Source organism: Cervus canadensis, chromosome 2, assembly GCF_019320065.1.
Source record: "Cervus canadensis isolate Bull #8, Minnesota chromosome 2, ASM1932006v1, whole genome shotgun sequence".
NCBI lineage: Eukaryota > Metazoa > Chordata > Mammalia > Artiodactyla > Cervidae > Cervus > Cervus canadensis.
The window spans coordinates 114,330,580-114,348,645 of record NC_057387.1 but is presented as its reverse complement, the minus strand read 5'-3'; positions in this window follow the sequence as shown (position 1 = coordinate 114,348,645).

The window sequence follows — 18,066 nt, the reverse complement described above, 5'->3', positions numbered from 1 at the left end:
AGCACAGTGCGCCACTGGAGCCACTGAGGGGCCACGCTTGCTGTCCTTGGAGCAAGAAAGGGCTTCAGCAGCTGGGACAGTGGGGGCGCGGCTGTGCAGGGTGGGGTGGAGCCGTGAGGAAGGCGAGGAGCCTGGGTGCCCGGGGCAGATGGTCAACCCCAGGGTGCCGGCCTGTCTGCAGGAGGCAAGGGGGCAGCTCTCCCCGGACCCCGGGCAGGCATGACCAGCTCCGGGGCGGGAGTTCCTGGAGTGGCCCTGGGCTTCTCAGGACATGCCTGGTGGGCCGGGGCGTCGGGAGTCGAAAGGGGGCCCCCAGAACAGCCATGGTGAGGGGACACCTGGTGGGGGGAAGCGGCTGGGCAGGGCGGAGCTCAGCCAGGGCACACTGGCCTCAGAGGGGTCAGCATGGCCGCTGGCTGAGCCCCCAGGTACGGCTCACCCCTGGGGGCACCGATTAGCAGACGTCACCCTGAAGGCCAAGTCAGGGGCCCAGGAAGCCCTGAGGGGCGTGGGCACAGTACTCACCAAGCCAGGCGAGTGGAAGGCCACCTTCTTGCCAAAACCCCTGTGCACGGGGCCCATAGGCTGATACTTGCCCCACTCGCCCCGGTGGGCCCAGTGCCACAGCCGGACCTGCTGCTGGCCGAGGCCTGGGGCCTGCGGGCCCTCTGGGGGTGTCGCCAGGGGCCCTGGGGACAAGGAGCTGCCAGGTGGAGAGACTGCAGGCGGGCGGAGGCGCCCTCCCCGCACCAGGCAGGGGTCTAGGTGTGGGGGCTTCAGGGCTGCCCCTCTGCCCTGGGTGGACAGAGCAGACACCCCAGGGAGCAGGATCGCTGCTCCAGGGCAGGGGGCCCTTTGGGGTGAGCGGCCCAGCAGGGCCTCTCAGAGGGGGGCCTCTGTCCTGGGGCTCCGGGGTCCAGTGAGGTGCGGAGGAGGCACCTGGAGGGGCAGCCTGGGGGGGCCAGTGACTGCGGTCTGAGCAGGCTCCCTGTCTCTGGGCGGGGGTCCTGCTGCCTGAGTGCACAGATGGGCCAGAACAGGGAGAGGTGCTCTGCAGCACAGTGGGCAGGCCCCCAGGTCACACGGCAGGGGGCACACCCCCAGGTCACATGGCAGGGGGCAGGCCTTCACCCACCTCCTGATCAGGCAGTGGACTCTTTGTCAAGGGTGGTGACAAGGTGGCCGAGTCCCGTCCAGCGGCAGCTGGTGCAGTGAGCACCCCGCACCCAGCAATACCCAGGTGACCTGGCTTTGTGAGGGACGCGGGCGACCTCCTGAAGGGAGGCGGCTCCCCAGGGAGCCAGCCTGTCCCGTCAGAGGGCTGTCACCGCTGCCCCACGGCCCTGGGGCAGGACCTGGCATCCTCCTCGCCCGGAAGCTCCCCCTCTGGCGCCTGCCCCCGCCTCCAGCCCCCAGGACTCACATCGAGGAGGGGAGGCTGCGCTGAAGACCCCCGCCCCTCCGGCAACCGGTCGAGCCCAAAGAGGCTTTTCCTCTCATGGCCCTGAGGGGCCTTGCCAGGGTCTCGCACAGCTGGGGGTCAAGTGGGAGGCCTGTCACGGGTCGTGTGATGGCGCGGCAGGGACTCACGGGTCCTCCTATCTTGGAGCTGAGCCCACGACAGCCTCCTGGGGCCCCAGCTCTCCGAATACAGGCCCCGGCGGTGGTGTTCTCACACTTGGCAGGCCTTGGCCGGGAGGCTGGCTCGCGGGGTTTAGTCTGGGTTTGAGCCCACGCCCCTCCAAGCACAGCCTGCGCTGGCCCCTCGCCCTGGGCAGCCGTCCCCCTGACGGGAGGCCTGTGTTGGGAAGGGGGCCCAGGCCCTGCTGGGCAGCCCACATGGCCATGCCCTTTGGTCTGCAGGGGCCAGTTCTCCTGGGCAGACCTGTCCCAGCCCTCCCCCGCAGCCGGCCGGCCCCACCCGCAGTTCTCAGGGACACTGCCCCCTTGGCCTCCGTGCTCACTGACCTGCCGGACCCACACCTGCCCGGGCCCCGTGGCTTTGGCAAATCCCACCAGTCCCTGAAGGTGATGTCCACTGGGGCCCTGGGGGCCTGTGGGCCCGGAGCGGCAAGGTGGGGACAGGCTCCCAGCCGTGGGGCCTCCCCGCCCTGGACAACACAGGCCAGCCTTCTGATGTCCACAGAGGCCTCTGCTCCCTGCTAGGGGTCCGGGTCTGGGCCACAGGCTCTGAGCAGGGTCGGGACCCCCACTCACCGTCTGGTGCCTGTGGGCGCTGGGGAAGAAGGGGGCCTGGCTGTCCCCCTGAGGGATCCGCAGGCGTGAAGACTCGGAGCCCAGCTGTCTGGGCCTCCACTGGGCCCGCAGGGCAGCCTTGCCCCTGGCCACATGGGCGGCTCCTGCGTGGGGCTCTTCCTCTCCTGAGGTCACGGGAGGTTCTTGGATGGCATGGACACCCCCAGGGCAGGGCGGTGGCGGTGCTTGGGCCGATGAGCCCACGGCCATCTGTGTGCCCGGGAGCTCCGAGTGTGGCACCCAAGGCCTCTCTCCGGGAGGCGTCTGGCCGGTGGCTGACTGCAGGGCCTGCCCCGGACCCAGAACCTCGGGAAGCCCTTGCGTGGGGCACGAGTCTGCCCCCCAGCCAGAAGGGAGGTGTCCTCAGTGTGGGGGTCTCTGGTGCTGGGCACCCACTCGGGTCCCCCCAGGCCTGGGTGTCGCCATAACCTGCATGCTGGGTGAGGCTGTGACCGGCTTCGGGGAGTCGCGTGCCAAGGGAAGAACTCCAGGAACAGTGTGGAGGGGCCTCTTGCATTTTCTGTGTGAGAGGAAGTCCCGGGTCACCCACCCGCCCACTGTGGACTTGGAGCTGGGTGGGGGTGGGCCTAGTGTCCAGGGGAGAGTTCGGGGAGAGCGGCAGGTTCTGGTTCACCCACTTGGTGATTCTCTCACCTCCACCTTCTGGGCCCCGCCTGAGGCTGTCGGGGGCTGGCGGAGCCCCCTTACTGGACAGCTTGCTCACTGAACCGGCAGGAGTGTGACTCCGGGGCACGTCAGGCATGGCCTCAGCAGGCTGCTGGGGATGCCCAGCCACTCCAGCAGGCGGCCGGCCGGTCGGAGGCCCAGTTGCGTCTCCTGGGAGGGATGGTCGGTTGCCCCCCATCCTGAGGGGACTCGGGCGCCAGTGCTGTGGGGGTGTGCGGCTTTGCTCCCGCCCACCGTGGCCCAGCTGTGGACCCCGTGTAGACCAGGTGAGCCCCTCCCTCTCTGGGCCCCGGGCCCCAGGGCTGCCCCGAGGCCCAGAACCATCTCAGCAGGAAGGAGCGTGAGAGCGGTGGCGTCCCCTTGTCCACCCCCACGCCATGACTGTCCTCCTGAGGCTGGCCAGGTGGGCCCTCAGCGGGAGGCCTGGAGGGTCCAGGCTGCCTTGGCTGCTGCAGACACTGCCCGCCCCCGCCCCAATCCTGCCTCGGGGGGCGCCGCCCCACCCAACTTGGCAGCAGGGCTTCTGGGAGCGGGGAGGCGGGGTCACAGGCACCCTCAAGGACATGGAGCAGGAGCCCCCAGGCTTGTGAGCAGCAGCGTGGGGCGCAGTCACGGGCGTCCCGTACCCGCAGGGGCAGCTTCAGATGCAGATCCTCCGCGTGGGAGCCGAGCACGGCCCGGGGGCATGCGGGTGGAAGTGGTGCGCCACGGGGTCCTCGGCCGGCACGTCATGCAGCGGGGACCGTGGGCGCCATGAGAGCCTGGGGTGCACGCGTGTGTGCACAGGTTTGTGTGCCCGTGGCGTATGCGGGCACCTTTGCACATGGGAGTGCACATGCGTGCATGCCTGTTGTGTGGGTGCACTGTGTGTGTGCATGAGTGTATGTGTGTGTCCATTCACACTGAGCAAAGAGGTGTTTCCGTAGCTATGGTAAAAACTCACCACGCCATTTTAAACTCACGTGATAAATAGCAGGTTGACCCGTGAACCTGCCTCTAGAAGCCGCCGAACAATGACAGTCACTGCAAGGCCACCGGGGCCACCATCTGTCCTGGTCTCATGGGCAAGAAACAGCTTCCGCAGGTAATGACCACACATCTCTGCCTTTGACAAGCCATGGGGCATCTGTTGACGTCACGCACGTACAACAGAAGTGTGCACATAGGGTGTATGCGAATGGAAGGGTGTGGCCAGTGCCCGTGTGCAGAGGTGTCCCAGGCTCCCCTGGAGCCCTGAGCTGGGGACCTTCAGCCCCAGGGCCCAGCGTCCCTGTTGAGCACCCCGGCTGTCCCAAATGGCCCCCTCAGTGACTCTCAGCTGCGGCTCCCGTCACGGCCCTCAGGGCTCCCCCAAGGCCGAGGCCAAGGCCCTGCCCCTGGCCAGAGGTGGGCACGTGTGTCCCCGCTGGCTGAGATGTGTGCTGAGGCTGAGGCCCCATCTGCTCTGAGGGCTGAGGGCGCTGGGCAGTGGGTGGTGGATGCCGCCCGTGCCGCCCCCGTGGGGTCCCCCGTGCCCACTCAGGGCGACTGGTCTGGAGGGAGGTCCGGCAAAGTCATGTGTCCACACCTGTGCGCCATCTGTTTCCATGACACAGGGCGCTTTTCAGCCCCTCCCCTCATCAGACTGTCCAGTGGGTCCCAACCACTGGGGAGTCTCAGCCCCAGTCCCACCCCATGCGTATCTGCTGGCTTCTATGCGGCTCTGGAAGGGAGCGTGGCCAGCCGGGGGCGGGGGGCAGTGGGCAGTGGGGGCACCCTGCCTGTTCCAGAGGGCGGGAAACAGAACACGAGGCGGAGGGGATGCCACGTGGTCCATTAGCCAGGACATAGCGATGCTGGTGCCCAGGACGGCCAGGCCGGAAGCGTCCAGGACCCAAGCGCCCAGCATCGATGAGGCCAAGGTGGATGGCCCAGCAGCGAAAGCGCAGAAGAGACAAGATGGCTGTTCACACGCCTGGGGACCCACAGAGCCCGCGAGCATGCAGAAACGTCGCATGTCTCTAGGACTCGGGGAGACGCGGCTGCGGACGGCAGCTCTGCTCACTCGGCAGACTGTGAGACTGATGCCAGCAAGTGTCCACAGGGGTTCCCGCTGTCAGCGGGGCGCAGCCGGGCACCAGCGTGGCCCGGCCCAGCCTCCGGAGCCAGCCCCGCAGGCACGCGCACCATGAGCAGTCACAGCAGCCCCTGTCTGCGCATCCGGGGACAGAGGGAGACGGAGGCGCTTCACCCAGGCCCGCGGGCGGGTGCAGCCGCCCCTGCGACGTGCGTGGGTCTCGCAGCTGCCGTGTCAGGAGGAGCGGCCACGAGCCCTTCCATCAGGTCCAAACAAAGCCGAGCTGTGTTGTTTCGTGGCGTGAAATGTGTCCAGAGACGACCAGGAAACACAGGGATGTGACTGACCTCAGGGCCTGTGACTGACGGCAGAGCCTGCCCCGTGGACCGGAGGTCGCTGGTCAGAAAGGAGGGTGGCGGACTGGCGGGGGGGCGACCCGGGGGGTCGGGGCAGAGGGTTGAGTGCACGATGCCGCAGCCCGGACACAGCTGCCTCCACCGGGCTGGAGCATCTAAGTGACACCAAGTGTTACAGTGGACAGGCTGCACGGGAAAGGCTGCCAACACAGAGAGTCGGGTGACCAGTGTCGTGTCTACACCAAAACTTTAACACCGGAGGTGGGGTGGGTGAACACAGGGAGGCTCCTGAGTTTCCAGGGACCAAGGGTTCTGGTTTCCCCGAGGAACTTGGCCTCCTGTGACAGGTAGGGCTTGATTACACTGGCCTGTGGTCTGTGGATCCACAGCCACCGGGGCTCACTGAGGGCCGGGCCCCCAGCGAGACGCCAGGGCTTGATCTGACCCGCGGCTCTGGGCACCGTGCCCACAGGCCTATGGGGTGAGGTCGGAGGTCACAGAATGAAGGCCGAGCCTGGGCTCCGCAGTCACCCCCCTGCAGCGGGACCACGTGTAGTCCGGCTGAGTGAAGGCTGCCCAGGAAGCTGTCTGTCCCTCCAGGCCCCGCGTGTGCTGCTCTTGTCGTGGGTGGCGTCCAGCGGCCGACCCTGCTTCAGGTCCTCCTCCCAAACGAGGACAGAGTCTGCTGGGAACCGACAGGCACAGGGGCAGGGACGGGACGTCTGGGGGCCGCCAGCCCAGGGAGGAGCCCTCCCCAGCTTCTGGGTGCTGGGCTCCTCCGTCTCCTTCCCAGCCTCTGCTCGGGGCGGGAGGGCTCCAGGGGAGCTTCCGGGACAGCCCCGCAGCGGCCGAGGGGGACAGGGAGGCCTGGGGTCGCCCTCAGTGCCCCCCCGTGGCTCCCACCCCCGAAGGCGAAGCCCCCCGCTCCTCTGGAGTCCACGGGGCCCTCGAACGCTCCTAATGTGAGTCACTCCAGCCTCGGATCCCTCCCTGGAAACTGGAAAGACCGGACAAAGCGGGAGGTTCCCAGGAGACTCTGCACATCCACTTCCGGGGACCTGGGTTCAATCCCTGGCTGGGGAGCCCAGGCCTTCGAGAGGAGGGACCCTTGTGAGGTGAGCCCTGCGTTCACTTCTGCTCTTTCCCTAAGGGCGCTTTCCAAACTGCAAGGCAGGACAACAGAGCCCAAGAGAGCGGAGGCCTTGCTGGGCGGGGAGCAGAGGTCAGACTTAGGGGTTGCCGAGGAGCCTCGGGCTTGAGGGGACCCCTGGGTGCTTGGAGCTCCTGAGCTGGTCACGCTCAGAGGCAGCTGCCCGAGGGGGGCTGACAGAACCTCAGGAGGGGCTCAGCGCAGCAGCTCCTCCAGGGAGGGGGCGATCCCCCTAGGATCCTCCCGGCTTCCCAGCTGAGGCTGCAGGAGTAAGGACCTCACCACAAGGGTGAGACGCGCACCTTGGTGAGGAGCGCAGAAGCGAACTGCGCCTGAGCTGACACCTGAAACCATGCTCAGGCAGATCCAGGGATCCTCCTCCCAAAACTAAACTCAACACTGTACAAGGTGACCGAGTCAGAGACAGACCCAGAGACGAACCACGTGGTGGACTAGCAGAGAAGCGTAAAATAATGACAGTCGTTGAGCTAAAAGACAGAAAAGAGTTAAGAATGGACAAAAGGTTTGATTAACAAATGAGAATTCTTTATCCAGCAGAAATGTTCTTCAGAAGTGAGACTGAAAGAATGGAAATCTGAGAGATTCAGTGTCGCGCACGCGCTCCCCAGGAGACACTACAGGGAGCCCTCCAGGCTGAGGGAGATCCTCCCAGGTGGGAGTGTAGATGAGCAAGTGCCAACAACAGCCCAAGAAGGCTAAATAAACAGGTAAACACAAACGTGACACTGTCTCCATCTGCAGACGGCGTACTTTGTATATAGAAAATCCAAAAGAAGTCACTAAAAAAGCCATCAGAACTAATATCCTTGGAAGAAAAGTTATGACCAACCTAGACAGCGTATTAAAAAGCAGAGACATTACTTTGCCAACAAAGGTCCGTCTGGTCAATGCTACGGTTTTTCTAGTGGGCATGTATGGATGTGAGAGTTGGACTGTGAAGAAAGCTGAGTGCTGAAGAATTGATGCTTTTGAACTGTAGTGTTGGAGAACACTCTTGAGAGTCCGTTGGACTGCAAGAAGATCCAACCAGTCCATCCTGAAGGAGATCAGTCCTGGGTGTTCATTGGAAGGACTGATGCTGAAGCTGAAACTCCAGTACTTTGGCCACCTGATGCAAAGAGCTGACTCATTTGAAAAGACCCTGATGCTGAGAGGGATTGGCGGCAGGAGGAGAAGGGGACGACAGAGGATGAGATGGTTGGATGGCATCACCGACTCGATGGACATGAGTTTGGTTGGACTCTGGGAGTTGGTGATGGACAGGGAGGCCTGGCATGCTGCGGTTCATGGGGTTGCAAAGAGTCGGACATGACTGAGTGACTGAACTGAACTGAATTGAATATCCATTTTGGCAAGATTGGAAAATCAACATACAAAACAACTATATCTCTATACATTAGCAGTAAGCAAGCTGATAATAAAACAGAAAAATAATTCTGCTTACAGCAGTGCCAAAATGAAACCCAAATAAATTTAACAAAAAAAAAGTGCAAGACTTATACACTGAAAAGTGCCAAATGCTGTTGAAATAAGTTAAGAGCTCCAGATAAAGGCAAAAACAGTCCATGTGCAGGAGTGCAAAGGCAACATGGTGAAAACAGCAACAAACCCCCAGCTGACTTACAGATTCAACACAATCTTGATCAGAATTCTAGCTGGCATGTTTGTTGTTTTTTTTTTTTCCAGAAATTGACAAGTTCAAAATTCACATGGAAATACATGAGACCCAGAATAGCCAAAACATCATTGAAAAAGAAGAACAAAGTTTCAGGATGCATATTTTTAATTTTGTAAGTAACTTTTAAATTTAATTATTAAGTAAGTCAAAACTTACTACAAAGAGAATAATCAAGACAGAGTGGCACTGGCATAAGGGTGGACATATAGATCAACGGAATACACTTGAGATTTCAGAAAAAATCTTGTATTTTACAACAATGTTTTTAAACAAAGAGGCCAACAAAATCCACTGGGAAAAGAATAGTGACTTCAGTATATGATGCTGGGACAGGTGAATTTCCACTTGCCAAAGAATAAATCTGAACCGTCTACCTAACACCATATATAAGAATTAAAGTGGAGTTAAAAAAAAAAAAGAATTAAAGTGGAGTTAAGATAAAAAAGATCACAAAGCTAGGTATAAGAGCTAAAATGATAAAACTTTTTAGGAGAAAACATAGTTGCAAGTCTTAATGAGTTGGGTTTAGGCAGTGATTTCTTAGACATGACACCCAAGGCACAGCAATACAAGAGAAGATTGGTAACATGAACTTCATCCGCATTAAAAACCTACCTACTTCAAAGCCCGTCGTCAGGGATGTGACGAAGCAACCACAGAGCGGGAGAAAAACGTGTGAAAACCGTGTGTCTGATGAACGACTTGCATCCAGAGCATTAAGGAACCTTTATAACTCAGTGAGAAGAAGACAAATAGCACGATTTTGAAATAGGCAAAGACTTTGAATAGACGTTTCCTTAAAAAAGATACACAGATTGGCAATAAGCCCAGGAAAATATGCTCAATATTAGCCATCTGTAGGGAAATACAAATCAAAATCATAATGGGTGTCGCCACCCCATACCCACCAGGACAAGTGACACCAAGATACAGAAGAGGGAAGTGTTGGATCGGATGTGGAGAAACTGGAACTCTCATTTGTTGTTGCTGTTTTGTAAAGTAGCGCAGTCTTGGGAGTTCCTTGGTGCCCAGTGTTTAGGACTTGGAGCTTTCACAGCTGTGACCCGGGTTCAAATATAAGATCCTGCAAGGCATGTGTCATGGTCAAAATAAAATAAAACAAAGTAAAGTGAAGTAAAAGACTTTGGACAGCAAGGAGGTCAAACCAGTCCATCCTAAAGGAAATCAGTCCTGAATATTCACTGGAAGCACTGATGCTGAAGCTGAAGCTCCAATACTTTGGCCACCTGATGCAAAGAACTGACTCATTGGAAAAGACCCTGATGCTGGGAAAGATTGAGGTCAGGAGATGACAGAGGATGAGCTGGTTGGATGGCATCACTGACTCGATAGACATGGGTTTGGGTGGACTCCGGGAGTTGGTGATGGACAGGGAGGCCTGGAGTGCTGCGGTTCATGGGGTCGCAAAGAGTCGGACACGACTGAGCGACTGAACAACAACAGTAACAACAAAGTAAAAGAAAATAAAATAGGCTCACTTTGTTTTTTTAATTTTTAAAAGTTAAAAAAAATTTTTTTTTCCCGCACCTTGTGGCTTACGGAATTTTTAGCTCGCCGACCAGGTACTGAACCTGGGGCCCCAGCAGTGAGAGCGCCGAGCTCCAACCCCTGGACACCAGGAGATTCCCTGGCTCAGTCACTTTGGAAAGCAGTTTGGTGGGTCCTCAGAGTGTTAAAAGTTGAGTGGCTGTATGACGTGGGAATTCCACTCGGTGGCCCATGTCTCCCCTCCCCGCGAACGAATGCTTCTATTAACACAGTGCACATGACTTCACTGCTGCATTAGCCACCACACCCCTCGAAACGGAAACTGCACAAGTGCTCCTCGTCACTTCTTTGGGGCGCAGACCTGAAAACGTGGTTGCTGATCGCGGGGTGACTCTGTCCACCTTTCTGAGGGATCACTGTGCTGCTCCCTAGCAGCCGCACCGTTTCACGCTCCAGTGTCTCCACATCCTCCCCAGCCCTCGGGTTCTGTTTTTTTGTCGATTAAGCAGGAGCTGTTCTGACAGGCATCTATCGGTTTTAGCTCTGTTGTCCTGGTGCTGGGTGGAGAGCTGGGGTCGCAGGGCTCAGGGCAGCCAGAGCCGTGGGGAGGGGAGTGGGGTAACGGGGTCCGATCCACTCTGAAGGCAGAGTCAGAGTGGGAGGGAGGGGCGCCCTGCCCTGGGGGCCTGGCCGGCTGCACCCCCTCTGCGGGGAGCCGGCCTGACTGCTCAGGCCCCTTCTCGGCCCTGAGAGAGATCTAAGAGGTCCCTCTCTGTCCCGCCACCCCTGATTTGTTAAAGTGCAAATTGGCCTTTCTCACCTCCCTCAAGGAAATCGCTGCAGCCACCATTTGCCCATTTTCCTGACTCTGATAAGATTATCGGGCTCCTGTGAATGGCTTATGTCTAGGTAGTCTTTACCTGATTGTAAGACGCTGGTGCCATGCTCTGCTGGAGTTAAGATAAAACTCCTGAGCTAAAACTAGTGTCTGCAGTTCTGCACGTATGCAAGTCTTTGATCTAAAATTTGGTGAATCCTGTTAGTATATATATGTATGTTACCCCTCAATAAAGTCGTCGGAATCAGTCACAAGCTGACTCCATCCCTCTCAACCCCATCTTTCCTAGTCTTTTATTTCTCAGGTGCTCTGGTGATTGCGTCCGCGACCTGTTCCTTTTGCCGGCAGGCCCGGCACCCCTCCCTGCCGTCTCCCCTCCAGCACATGGCTGGCCCAGGCTGGCTTAGGAGCTGGTGCCATGTGGCGGGGGGCAGCTTCCGAGGACTGTGACCCGCCCTCCCCTGGCCGCCCCTGGGCACCCATCTGGGTCCCCAGCCCAGGGACTGACATGGGCTGGCAGATGCGGGCAGGGGCTCATGGGTCCAGGGCTTGGCGAGGTCTCCCCCTGCTGGTGCTGCCCGGCTTCCCGCTGGAGGACGGATGGTAGCATCTGACCCTGCGGGCCCAGGCCTCAGGGCGCAGGTGCGTCCCTGGCCAGGCCGGCCTCCCGGGGGCTTGCACGGCCTCTGAAGGCCTGGGCCACCATCAGCTTTCCGGGCAGGTGGGGCAGGACCTGCGGTGTTCAGTGTACTGGCCTCCAGGGACTGGAGATGAGAAGGCGGCCGCAAGTGGCCTGTGGGCGGGTGGGAGGCGGTCACGGAGCTCCAGGCGACTGGGCAGGGAGGGCGGCACCTGTCTACCCTCAGGCCGTGGGGCGGGGGCGGGCAGCTCACTGGGGCGGACGTCGGGCCGGGAGCCCCCCCAGCAGGGACGCCTCACCTGGGGTGGGGAGTTCCCCCACACCTCACCTGGGGTGTCTGTGAGGGGAGGGGTGGGAACCCCAGAGATGGGCTCGGGAAATGGGGAAATGGGCCCTCAGCGGTCTGTGCGGAGGGAGCTCCCTGCAGGCCCCGGGCGGTGCTTCCTTCTCTGCCTTTGACCCTGGGGATCTGAGCCTGAGGCGGGCCTGTGGCCTGGGCCCTGAGGGTCGGCCGGAAGCAGAGGCAAGCTGGGGCCGGGGGTCTCACCCTGGCACCTTGTAACAGGCGTCTGTACCGCCCTAACCTCCGCTCTGTCACTGGGCCTGACTGTAATCAACAACCTCAGCTGTGCAGAGCTCCAACCCTCACCCCACCCAACCGGAACGAGCCCACAGCCGGCCCTGAGCCTGATCCCTCTGGGGTGAGGGGTGCCCCTCCCTCTGGGTTCTGACAAGCCGGCAAACAGAAGTGGACGCGGGCCAACAAGCAGGCCCGGCCCCCGGCACCTCTGCGCTGCTCACGTGTCCACTTTCAGGTAGTCGTGTCCCTTTCTTCCCCCCGTGGGGGGGACCCTGCCTGGCCCCGCCTACCCTGTCCTAGGGGTTTCTGCCCTCCGTCAGGGGTAAGGACGCCCCCTCTCCCCTGCGCCAGGACAGGCGAGGTCTGGGGTCGCAGGAGAGGGGGTAGATGGCCTCTGCGGTGCTGGCCCAGCTCCTGTAGAGCCCCCTCCACTGCTCCGGACGTGACCCCTGTCAGGCAGGCACTGTCCTCCCCCGGAGCCGGTCTGCAGCGTGTGGCTCCTGCAGCCCCAGGGCTGGGCTGTCGGGGCTGGTGTGGGCAGAGAAGGGCTCGTGAGGGCTGGCTCTTGCTTCCCTGCACAGCCCGCAGCGAGCCCGCTTCATGGGGGGACGTGGCTGGCAATGGGGTCTCGGGGAGCCCCCCAGATCGGGCCCTGGCTCCAGACCGGGCAAGGGAGGGAGAACACGGGAGACTGGCTTGAAGCTGTCTGTCTGTCCCTCTGTGCAGGGCGTGCCTGCCTCCCCCCACCCCCACCCTGCCTGGGCAGGGGGCAGGGCCTGGGGGGGCGCTGAGAGTGGGCTCAGAGCACAGGCCTCCTCTTTCTGCTCGCCTGCAGGGAGGACAGACTGGCTTTAACAGATGGGCCTTGGCGCCTCCTGAGGGTCCTGGGTGGGACGGGAGGACGGCCTGGCCTGAGGACCCTGCATCCCTCTCCTTGGAGGGGGGAGGGCCCATGACCGGGATGGGTGGGGGATCTGAGCTGGGGCTGCTGGGGGCTGGGAGGGGCCACAGACGGTGGGGGGCCGCCCACCCTGCCCAGGTTGCCTGGGGCCCTGAGGGTGGGGGGTAGGAGCCCCAGCCAAGCTGCAGGTTCCTCAGAGCTGGGTGGGCCGAGGACCGGCCCCCACCCCAGAGGAAAGTCCCCAGAGCTCTGGGTGGGCGGCAGACCCCGCTGTGGCAAGGGGCTGGGGTGGGGGTGGGGGTCTTTCCCCAGCGCCCCCTGCAGGAGGGATGGGAACTGACAGATGAACGCCCCAGGTGCAGAGGCGCCACAGAGGGAGCTGCTCTGAGGTGAGTCCAGCGGCGGGTGACAGCCCCGGTCCCTAGGCCGGGTGCCCTGGGGGAAGCCGCAGCGAGCCACTGGCCAGGGGCAGACGCCGTGCCAGGCCCCAGGGTGCGGAGCCCTCCCGGGCTGGGTGCTTCCAGCCCCCCCTCTCCCCTCTCCCCACTTCCCCCCGGGGCTCCCGTGTCGCAGAATGGCTTCCCACCTGGTACAGTGGCTTCCAGAAGAGGACTCCGGGGTCACGGCCACCCCCCCAGCAGCAACCTGGCCTGGCTGCCGAGTCTGGGACGGCTTCGAGGACAGAGAGCTGGGGGGCCCTGCCCAGGCAGCGAGGGCCCCGTGTGCCCTCGCGCTCTGCGCACAGGACCCACCTTTGTCAGAGAAGGGGGCGCTGGCGCGTCCCTAGAGCCTGCACACACCCACAGCACAGGCTGTCGGGCGAGGCCGGCTCTCCCCCACCCCCGTATTTGCCTGGGCCCTCTGCTTCTGTGCAGGGCTGCAGGGGGGCGGCCGCACCTGCAGCGGGCAGGGCTGCAGATGGTGGGGGGGGGCGGGGGGGGCCAGGCTGAGAGCCCGGCTCCGCCCACTCCCCGGGTGCCCTCGGGCGCATCCCAGGGCTCAGGGCTCCGCGGTGAGGGGAGTCCCGCCCCACTTGCAGCACAGAGAAGGGGCCTTAGCCCTCCACCCCCCCCCCCCGCCCCGGGGCACTCACCATGCCTGTTCCTCCCTGCCATTCCCCTGCTACCCTCGGCCGCTGGTGTAATTCCCCATCAGACCCCTGTCCTGGCTGGAGCCCAAAGTCCCCACACGCCTCCCAGGAACCCTGGATGGCAGGGACAGGCCTGAGCGCGTCTGTACAGAGGACAGTCTGGGGTCCTGGAGTGGGCTGCTGGCTCTGCGGTAGACACAGGATGGGAGTACGAGGCAGGTGGGCCGGGAGGAATCCGGGGAGAGGCTGGCCTTGGCCTGACCCCGCAGGGCCTATATAGTAGGAAGGCGCGGCTGAGCACCCCCTCCTGGGGCAACTGGACACTCTGTTCTGGCAGCTGCTGAGAAGGACTGTCTGGGAAGCGGCCAACTTGCAGGGCCGTGGGCTCCCTGCTCTTGGGGCATGGCAGCTCTGGGGGCCCCAGCACGGTCCGCCCAGGGAGAGCTGTGGGGGCAGGCTGCCAGAGGCCTCGGCAGGAGACACGCGTGCATAAAGGTGTGCACGCTCCTGGGTGAAATTTTTATTTTTCACTTTATACAATGTTTTACGGTTTGAAAGTTTTTCAAGTTGGATTCCTTTTGCAGTTTAAAAAAACTAAGCAAGCAAGCTGCAACTAGCACAGGTGTATCACAGGGTCCCAGGTGCTAGGACGAGCCCGGGCTGGGCCTCTGATGCTACACTAGCTTTATTTGACCATAACTTTTAATGCATGTTTATATAATATTCAGAAATACCTTCAGTGGAAGGAAGAAAAGAAAAGCCTCCAATTCCTGTGGCTTACTTAACACAGAAGTTCTTCTTCTTCACCTCGTTAAGAAGTAGAGAGGAGCTGGCACCTGGCTTGGTTCAGTGGCTCAGGGGTGGGTGTCAGGGTCAAGCCCTTGCCTCATGGTGGCAGGATGGCTGCAGCAGGTCCAGTCATCAAGTCCACATTCAAGGTATTATGCTAGCTGCACATGCCCTTTTTCTTAGGAAAGCAGGTGTCATCAGCTCAGCATGAGTCTTGGGCCACTCCTGGCCATGAGACAGTCTGTCAAGAGATCCATCGAGTTGGCTTGGAACAAGTGCACCTCATCCCTGGGTGTGGACACGTTGCTGATCCGCGCAAAACCGCTGGGGCGAGTGACGGCTGTAGCGAGTGCCGACTGGGGACGACTGCCTTCCTGACATTTGCCTGCTCTGCACGCAGCCTGAGGGGTGGGCCACGGATGGTCACCCCTCCCCACGCCCTGACGAGAGGCTCCACTTGCACAGCCTGCTCCCTGCCCCCCAGAACCCTCCTCTGACTCCTCCAAACCTTCTCCCTGCCCAAAGTGAGGGCCCTCCTCCAGGAAGCCACCGGGATTGCTGGGCTCTGCCTGCACAGAGCACTTCCGCCTGTGTCCCCCAGCCTCAGCCGGGATCCAGCGTGTCCAGGCACCTGTCCCCCTGCCCCTGTGTCCCCTACCTCCTCTTGGGCCCACCTGGGACCCCCCCTTCCCTGCTCCCTGGTTCCTCCTGCCCCAAGTCAGGCCTCCTTTGCCCTCCCCCCACCCCCTTTCCGGTTGCTGTGCACAGAGCTTCACCCTCTGCTCCCCTCCCCCCGCTGCCCCCTCAGGTTTGCCCCCGCCCCAGAGTGCTGGTCTCAGAGTTCTGGCCCCTCTTCAGGGTCACCCCATTCCTGCTGTTAAATGACTCAGCGAGTCTCTCCAAAATGCTCTGCTTTCTTCCAAAGCACCGATCACCTTCCAGCTATGTAACTGTCTTGCTAAGATTATTGTTTAATAATTCTTTCAAGATTTATTTTTTGGCTGTGGTGGGTGTTCGTTGCTTTGCCAGGGCTTTCTTTAGTTGCAGCAAGCAGGGACATTCATTGTGGTGTGCGGGCTTCTCATTGCGTGGCTTCCCTTTTTGTGGAGCAGGGACTTCGTGAGCTAACTGGTCCCCTGCCCTGACCACACCCTCTGACCGCAGCCCCGCTGGCTGGCCCAGGCTTCTGAGTGGCCGGCTTGTCCTGGGCCCGGGTTTCTGCTTCCTTCTGACTGGCAGGGTTGTTTCTCAGCATCGGGCCCTCGCAGCTCTTGGCTCGGCAGGAATCTCCCGATCTGCCCCCTGTGTCCACTCAGGTCTCTTCTTTCTGTAAGCGCCGCTGGCTGTGCTCTGGGGGGAGCAGCTCTCCCGCCTTCGCAGCTGGCGAATGTGCTCCCCCAGCAGCCTCCATTCGGCTGTCACACGGAGACTCAGACTCTGGGTGGTCTCTCCCCACATGCCGTGGCCCCTGCCTGCCCCGCCCACAACACAGGTCTCTTGTCCCGTCCAGGGGTTGGGACAGCCGGCTGGCCCCTACACTTTCTAAGCGGGGGTTTGTCGCTTTCAGAATCTGGAAGGGAATCATGTCTCCTGACGTGTTTTCAAAGTTGACTACACTTTTTTAAAGTTTCAAGGTTCAATGTGGATCTTTTCTCTCCCACATAAATCTTAGTGTTTAAGGAGTTTATTAAAACAATCAAATAGCATTTTCATTAGGATTGCACTGGGTTTAGCAGAGCTTTCCCATCCCTTCTACTGTCTCTTGTATAACTTTGAAGTCTCTATTAAAAAGGGGATGCTGGCCTAGGATTTGTGACCTGTCTGAGGGGCCGTTACGGGCGAGCTCTGACCGTCCTCATGTCTGTCTGTGGACCTCCGTGTGCCCGTCTCTCATGTCCTCTTTCCTTGAAGTTTGTTTTTCCCTACTGGTGAGTTGGATGTTTGATTATTTATCTGTTCTATGGGCTTCCCAGGTGGCTCAGATGGTGAAGAATCCACCTGCAATGAGGAGACCTGGGTTTGATCCCTGGGTTGGGAAGATTCCCTGGAGGAGGAAATGGCACCCCACTCCAGTACCCTTACCTGGAGAACCCCACGGACAGAGGAGCCTGGTGGGCTGCAGTCCACGGGGCCAGAGTCGGACACGACTGAGAGACTAGCACTAAGGACTAGAGCCTGGGGGTGCATCTGTGGGGTCACAGTCAGACACGCCTGAGCGGCTGAGCGCAGCGGGAGGAGCTGTCTTCCCACCGACTCCACTTGCACGCTCTCGCTCCCCTTCCACGCCGAACTGAACACCTGCAGTCTCTACCTCTGTGCCTCGATCCTACCTCCAGATTTAAGAAAACAGTAAGCTGCGGTTCAGACCACCCATGGTTGTTTAGGCCCAAGTTCTATGTCTTGACGGGAACTGTGTCCCAGTGTTTGCAAGACCCCGCAACCAGCCAGGTATGTGCTTTTAAACCAAGTTTTCTGGTTTTGGTGCTGCTGCAGATTCTTCATTTGGATTCATTTTTAGCTCGGATGGACGCCTCCACATTTCCCAGCAAGGGCACTCAGACTCTGAATTCGTGTGTTTCTAAAACGCCTCTCTTTTGTCCTCAGACTGTGGCAGGCTGAGGGCAGAATTCTAGGCTCACAGCACAGTATGCAGACTCTTTCTGGGAACAGGCCACACCTGAGCCTGCGTTCCTGGCCCACAGCCTGCTCGGCCATGCAGGCCACACAGTCCAGTCTGGCCCAGATTTGAGTCAGGACTTGGACATGACCTTACCCTCAGCCCCCTGGGCAGGGGTCCCCCCCGAGCTCCCAACCCCCACGTGGCTGCCCTGGTTCTGTGACAAGCTCCCGGGCAGCGTGCCTGCAGGACTCCCTGTGACCACGGGGACTGGCTGCCTCCCGTGAGACGTGGCTATGGACGCAGCCGAGAACATGCCATTTTAATTCTGTTTTAACAAATTTAACCTTGAACTGACGTAAACACACGAGGTAGGGGGGCCCACACTGGCTGCTCAGCTTGAGCCTCGGAAGCAGGAGCAGCCCCGGGGGCCGCGTGGTTTGGTTCTCAGGCTGCAAAGGACAAGTCTGAGGCCCCGCGAGATGACAAGGTCCTTGTCACACCCAGGGTGACTGTGGGTGTGCGTTTTATAAAGAAAAGCACAGTGACGGGGTTAAGAAGGGGCAATGTTAGTGTGGTGATGAGGGCAGCTCTCTGGAGGCAGTCCTGTGGAGACCTGGTGGGCTCGGACCCGCCAGCGGCCCCACGCAGCATGTGTGGAGGCTGCCCCTCTGGCCTGAGGGCTGCCGGGACGGACTGGAGGCCCCCCGCCCTCCAAGGGCGCTGGGGGCTGCGGCCCACGGGGCTGAGGCGCCCTCTGCCTGCAGTTTATTGCTAACACATACGGTTTACAAACGGGCAACTACTGGCCCAAGACACTGCAGAGTTCTGGGCAGACAGGCCTGAGGGCCCCTGGACACCCTCCCAGATTTGCTGTTTCACCTTCCGGGGGGCTCTG